Raw genomic sequence first — 7,194 nt, forward strand, 5'->3', positions numbered from 1 at the left:
GGTGATTTTTAGATTTTGTATGTACAGGATGTTTTCCTTTTTTTTTCTTTTTTTTTTATCAATATGCAGCAAAGATTAGCATTTTAAGATTTCAGTTTCACAAGCTTCTTATGCAATTATCTCGATAAATACCGAACATAAAACATTGTGTATTTGCATATACACTTCTAATAACACAGTTTAACAAATAATTTCTTTGAAATGTACAATCATTATTTAGAAATTACTTTTGATCAGTATCGTCACCGGCATTATTTTACTATTTACTTTCTCGACTCTATCATAAGAAGAGTGAATTTTCTATTGTTTTCGACTTTTCGTTCACTAGATTTCCCCCTGATTCTGTACAGCAGATGCAATAGTTACTAATAATTGCTGTACACTATTGCAAAACCCCTGTATATAATGGCAATCAAACTACAGACACAAACCGGCTGTACACGATTGTAAAAACAATACGTTTAAGGTATTGAGAACACTGATCCGATTTAATTTCTTGTAGTGATAGCCGGTTATTTGGTGTGTAAATGGAGATATCTATGTTCTTTGTAAATCTACAGAAATTTACAATTTTCTATAAAAAAGGACGGTATAAATTATATGAGAAAGTTTGTTTCACAATCATTGTACTCGCCTACATCTTCCTGATCGCAAGTCTTTTTTTATTTGTTTATTTTACTAGATTGCATTCAATGATTTATAACAAACTTTCTGTTATTCAAATTTAAGGAAAAACCAGACATCATCCCGTTCATGGTACACATTTTAAATATTGGATTATAAGCAGGTCAACAAGATGTTAACGATAAAAAAAAACCACAAACCGACTCTGTCATCAATATCTATTTACTGTTATCAAAATTACAAAAGGTTAGGGAAGGCTTCTTCGTACAAAGGTTACTTGCGAAATAACGAACAAGACACGTATAAAAGGAGTTGGACAGATTGCAACTCCCTCAAAGCTGCAGTGTTACATACATCAACAGTCTATTAACTTAGTTATTTCAAACAGGTAATTCGTTTTACGATACATTGGGAACTAAATCAGCCTATTCATCATTTAATTTTTAATTTTCCAAAGAATGTTTTTTTTTCTTTCTTAATTCATTTTTTACATGATGAAATTAATTAACGTAAATTATTCTAATTTTCTTTTGAATAAACCCGTGGTAAAAAAATTGCAAAAAAAAAACCGTGTTCTTCTGTTTTTGATTTGGAAGATTATTTTTTGAAAATTATGATATATACAAGAAGCGATTAACATTTTTGCTGATATTTTTGTACTGTTCATCTGGTTTTGGTTTATTTCTTTCAAATAAATTTGTATTTGTTTTCTTTTTATTTAGATTTCAAGTACTGTTGATGTAATCAATTTTATTAAAATTATTTCAATATTTGTTTTGTTTAGTTTTCAATTATCATTATTATTTAAATCTTGAACTAATTTGTATTGTACTATTTGTAAATATGCGTTTAATTTTATAGAGGGAAAACATAGAAATGGACAAGCTGTCACTCGTAACTTTAATTGCCTGTCTTGTATCTATTAGTATAGTTATGCAAGGTAAGACATTTTTCTTTAATTCTATTTTTTGGAAACACGCTCAAATTGTACGGAAACATTGTTGTGCTACATTTTTTTTTACTATTTTCCTTATGTTGGTTCGCGTTATAGAAAATCAATTTCATAGCCTAAAGTGAAATAAAAAGAATACCGAACTACAAGAAAAATTCAAAACGATAAGTCTATTATCGAATGACAAAATCAAAAGCTCAAACACATCAAACGAATGACTTCGTTCAGACATTTCCTTATGTAAAAAATAGTCAGTTCCTATTTCTTTGGTTTTTGAAATTACTGAATATGACTAATCACTGCCTTTTTACAAGATGAACACGTAAGGCGTCAATATAGGTGCTGATTACCCTTCCGGAGCACGGAAGTTCATGCCCCGTTTTTATGTACGTTTGTGTTGCTTTTGCTGTAGTTTAATGTGTTGTCTTCAATTTATTTATGTTTTATGTTTTGTTTTTTTATTTCTTTCGGTAGCAGCTCGAAAAGACTTATTTTTATTTCAAACTTTAGCATTTAGTGTTGTCTAAGGAATTTTATAAGTACCGATGTTTTGTTTTATATTTGCTAATGTCTAGTTGATCCCCTTTTTCACTTTGTTACTTTTTGTATAGACATTGGATTAAACAAATTCATTCTTATCAAAAATGATATTTTTTCAAAAACAAAAATATTTGTAGTGTTTTTTTTTATTATTTCGGATGTATCTTCCTGTAACCAACATTGTTTTTTTAGTGTGAATAAATGATAGCTTTGGAAATTATCTAACTCAAATTCAAATCAAAATCGATGCGGACCTATTGTTGAGAGAATTGTCTAGAGCACAATGTTCAAATAACCCTGTTAAATAAAGCCGATCGACTGAACAAAAAATTGAAAACAACACGTTTAATAATTTCATGCGTTATAGGTTGTCTCAAATCAGAGCTGCTGATAAACGGTTAGCACCACAAGTATTGTGTTTAATTAAATATTTTTGATCACAAGTCTGGACGAAGATTAAAATTGAAATTGTAAGATAATGCAACCAAATAGATACTAAGTCTCCTCTTATATTCGGTAACTTTCCCATTCTTATAAGAAGGTGCAATAAAAGCATGACCATTTCACGTGATCAATTTACCTCACATGTTACCGATGAATTATTTCTTGGTTAAATAATTGTTTCTCTTCGTTTGTTTTCTTAAAGAAGGTGTTGTCTAAAGGAAGACCACTCATTGGTCGTTCGGTTATCTATCTTAACAAAATGGACAGGATAAATCTTGTCCATATTGTAGGACCATAAATTCATTTATACTCAGCATAAATACATAAACATGTACTAATAATTCATTATTTAGGAGCTGACGCGCAAGATTGTGCTACTCCAAAAATAACCGCATGCACCACAACCTACACCGGCGCGGTAGCAGGGGCCGCAGGAGACAAGAAGAAAATATGCAGGTTAGACTACTTTTTATGTACACTTTTTGTTTTATGTCTAATCCATTTAAGTTAACTTACTTTATAAAACTGTAAAATAATTTGATGGCTTGTATGTATTATTATATTGTAAAACGTAAACATGCATTAATGACAATTTGTATTCCTCTATAAAGCATCCTACCAAATGAGAATTAGCGATAATAGCCATAATAGATGTATCCCTCTAAATCAAATTAAGGACAAACGATGTATTATTCTAGAGAGCATGCTGTTAAATGAGAATTATAGAGATTAAAATGTATTCTTCTATAGAACATGCTTATAAAATGAAATTAGTGATGATAAATGTATTCCTGTAAAGAGCATGATGCTCAATGAGAATAAGGGATTATAGATGTATTCCTCTTTATAGCATGCTGCTAAATGAGAATTAAGGATAATACATGTGCATTGTATTTGTCTTAAGAGCATGCTGCTGGTGTAAAGAGCATGCTGTTAGTGTAAAGAGCATGCTGCTGGTGTAAAGAGTATGCTGCTAAAAGAGAATTAAGGATAATAGATGTATTCCTCTTTATAGCATGCTGCTAATTGAGAATTAGGGATAATACATGTGCATTGTATTTGTCTTAAGAGCATGCTGCTAGTGTAAAGAGCATGCTGCTGGTGTAAAGAATATGCTGCTAAAAGAGAATTAAGGATAATAGATGTATTCCTCTTTATAGCATGCTGCTAAATGAGAATTAGGGATAATACATGTGCATTGTATTTGTCTTAAGAACATGCTGCTGGTGTAAAGAGCATGCTGCTAGTGTAAAGAGCATGCTGCTGGTGTAAAGAGTATGCTGCTTAAAGAGAATTAAGGATAATAGATGTATTCCTCTTTATAGCATGCTGCTAATTGAGAATTAGGGATAATACATGTGCATTGTATTTGTCTTAAGAGCATGCTGCTGGTGTAAAGAGTATGCTGCTAAAAGAGAATTAAGGATTATAGATGTATTTCTCTTTATAGCATGCTGCTAATTGAGAATTAGGGATAATACATGTGAATTGTATTTGTCTTTAGAGCATGCTGCTAGTGTAAAGAGCATGATGCTATTGTAAAGAGCATACTGCTGGTGTAAAGAGCATGTTGTTAAAAGCTTAAGAGAATTAAGGATACAAGATGGATTTCTCTTTAGAGCATGCTGCTGAATGAGAATTAGGAATAATAACTGTGTTCCTCTATAGCGCATGCGTCCAATGAATATCCGGGTTAATAGATGTAATCATATGTATAGCATTCTTCCATATTAGAATGAGTGATAATAGATGTATTCCGATATATAGCATGCTCCTAAATGACAACTAGGAAAATTAGATATATTCCGATGTATAGTATGCTGCCAAATGAAAATAAGTGATTATAGATGTATTCCTCTTTCACTCTAATGAAATAGGAATAATTGATAACAGAAAATTCAGGGGAAATGATAATAACTTCAGTGCTATATTCAGATTACTTTTAAATTGTTAAAACGTGTATACGTGTATATTTACAATACATGTAATAATTTTGTATTTATTGTATCATTTTATTTGAATCACAGTGCAGCAAATACCTATCTAGATTGTTTGAACAAAGTTGTCACTGACTGCAAATTGGATTCCGGCACTTCTGTTATAAGCCAAACCATCGCTGCTGCGAAACAGGCCCTTTCCCAGTATGGATGTGGAAGTGGTATGTATGCCAAAGCTTAACTATCTTTCATATTACTGGCTTCCAATGATCAATTGTCTACAATCTATTTCATATATTATTATATTTAAGAAGATGTGGTATGATTGCCAATGAGACAACTATTCACAAGAGTCCAAAGATATGTTACAGTAATCTAAGTTTTTTCCCTCTTGCAAAGTATAGAAACCTTTGACTTATCTAACCATTTACACAAGGGTCCATATCATTCCAAAACTTAAAATTATATTGAGATAAGTAATCTAACTTTTCATGATATCATGTAATACTACTACCATTGTCTCGGAACCAAGTGTGTGCTTTTCGTACACTGTCAATACCCAATATATCGTACTTCCAAAATTAAGTGCTCCTTTATTGCGATATGATGAATTTGGATTTTAATTATCAGTTCATAATTTATTTCTTAGATCAACATGATACGAAACATTCAAGGATCGTATTTGATTCATTTGAACACTTTTTTAGAGCATGAAGTTCTTCTACCTTTTTTTATACATGTTATACTAGTTGTCATTCAACAAATCACCAAATATTTTTTTTGATAACAAGTTTCAATACTCATTACTTTGTATTTATAACAAAAACATTTTTCTTTGCAGGAAATGGTGCTGGAAGTCATGTTTTCAACTTGGTTGCAATGGTTTCAGGACTTACATTTTATAGCTGTTTTAGATGAAATACTTTAATTTATTTGTAGTTACAAATCTACACGTAAAATATTTATAAAACAAAATTCAAACAAAAATACGAACAAACTCTTATATGGATACTTTCAGATATTGTTTATTGTCAACATTAACTTCTGAAATAAATGATTTGTACAGTTTTTGATAATTTTCTTTTTTTCTGTTTTTTTAATGATTCTTAGCTGTCAATTTTCTCCTTTGCAATATCTTTGTACGTTTTGGCAGTTAAGTTTATTAACAGGTTATATGCATTCCCATGGACAACAATTACGCCCCTTTAATAGCAGAATGTTCCTGAATTGTTATGAATCACTGTCTATTCTGCTTTTAATTGATAGATTTGATAACACTTACCGTTACCTTGATGATAAGTTTGATTTAGATAATCCAGTTTTTTTTTATATTACTGTGGAAATAAACCAAAGGGAGCTTGCTTTACATTTTATTACATACAGCATTAATTGTCCTTTTCTATATTTGGATATTTTAGCTTCACATTGGAAACTATATATACAAATGTACGACCAAAAAAAATGTTTTTTCGTTCCCTATTATGGTCGGTGATATTCCTTTGACCCCTCCTTAAGGTGTGTATATTCCAAACTTGTTCGCTATTCTCGTGTCAGTAAATGCGTTTTAGATGACAATGAGCGAAATATTAAGTAAATGATTTCGTTACCACAAATTAATCAAACTGTTACTAAATTCCTTTATAAATCCAAAGACTTCTCAGAAAGTTTGGCTGTACCTGTAGAAGAGAGGCGAAAGATACCAAAGGGACATTAAAACTCAAAAGTCGAAAATATTTTGACAACGCAATGGCAAAAAAAAAAACCAAGACGATAAGACAAACAACAGTACAAAAGCACAACACAGAAAACACTAAAGAGTGGGCAACACGAACCCCAGAAGAACTTAGGGCGATTTCATGTGCTCCGGAAGGGTAGGCTGATCCTGCTCCACTAGTGACACCCGTCGTGTTGCTCATGTTAGTATAAACGGTTATAACTCTAATTTGATAGGTTCCATTCAGAGAGGGAAGACGGGGGTTGGTTATTAAAAACGGGAGATAGCATCCTAAATTTTACGGTTATATTGTTTATAAGCAAGTTTCTTTTTACACGTTCTATCTGATCTACAGATGGATATTTTGTAAACAAGATTTTTATTTGAGATTTTATAAATTTTCACTCCCTCCATCCCCTTTCACCACCTTAAGCTTTTTTGTTCATTTTGATGTTTGTTAGATGTACATTTATACTTGTTATTCATTACAATTGTATTTTGTAGATATACATATTTTAAGTTGTGAGCATCTTCATTTCTAAATGCTTATGTTGCAGGTGTTACACTTAGCATTTCAATATTTTTATATGGCTTGGCTTAGTTGACCCCTTCCTAGGCCACGCTATTGTATTCTGTATAATGATATTATCGTTTTATGTTTTTTGTTCATTATTATCTTGTTGTACAAATGTATATGTACAATGTATTTATTGTTTATTTTTATATGAAAACAATTTTTACTCTGAATAAGTAAACAATTCACAATTCACCTTCTTGTTTCTCTTTTCATTTATGCATTGGCCAATAGAATGTAAAATACATGAGATACTTTCTGACGCATACAAGTAAATGTTGAACATCTGGTGGTCTGTTTGGGTTGAAGGAGGAAAGCATGCAAAGCCTATACTTCATGCAGTACATTTACATACGATCTGTGTAAACTTATTTATCCGTTGAATAACCTAATTCTTAAAGATTATCAG

General features: G+C 31.1%; 1 long non-coding RNA gene across 1 annotated transcript; it reads left to right on the forward strand.

Moving 5' to 3' along the window:
- The first annotated feature begins 881 nt into the window (after window positions 1-881).
- LOC127705833 (uncharacterized) lies at window positions 882-6,981 on the forward strand. Its single transcript, XR_007984058.1, has 5 exons — window positions 882-1,012; window positions 1,486-1,564; window positions 2,914-3,016; window positions 4,588-4,718; window positions 5,339-6,981. It is a non-coding gene; the product is annotated as an uncharacterized LOC127705833 (long non-coding RNA).
- The last annotated feature ends 213 nt before the right edge of the window (window positions 6,982-7,194 follow it).

Source organism: Mytilus californianus, unplaced genomic scaffold (assembly GCF_021869535.1).
Source record: "Mytilus californianus isolate M0D057914Y unplaced genomic scaffold, xbMytCali1.0.p SCAF_6, whole genome shotgun sequence".
Lineage (NCBI taxonomy): Eukaryota > Metazoa > Mollusca > Bivalvia > Mytilida > Mytilidae > Mytilus > Mytilus californianus.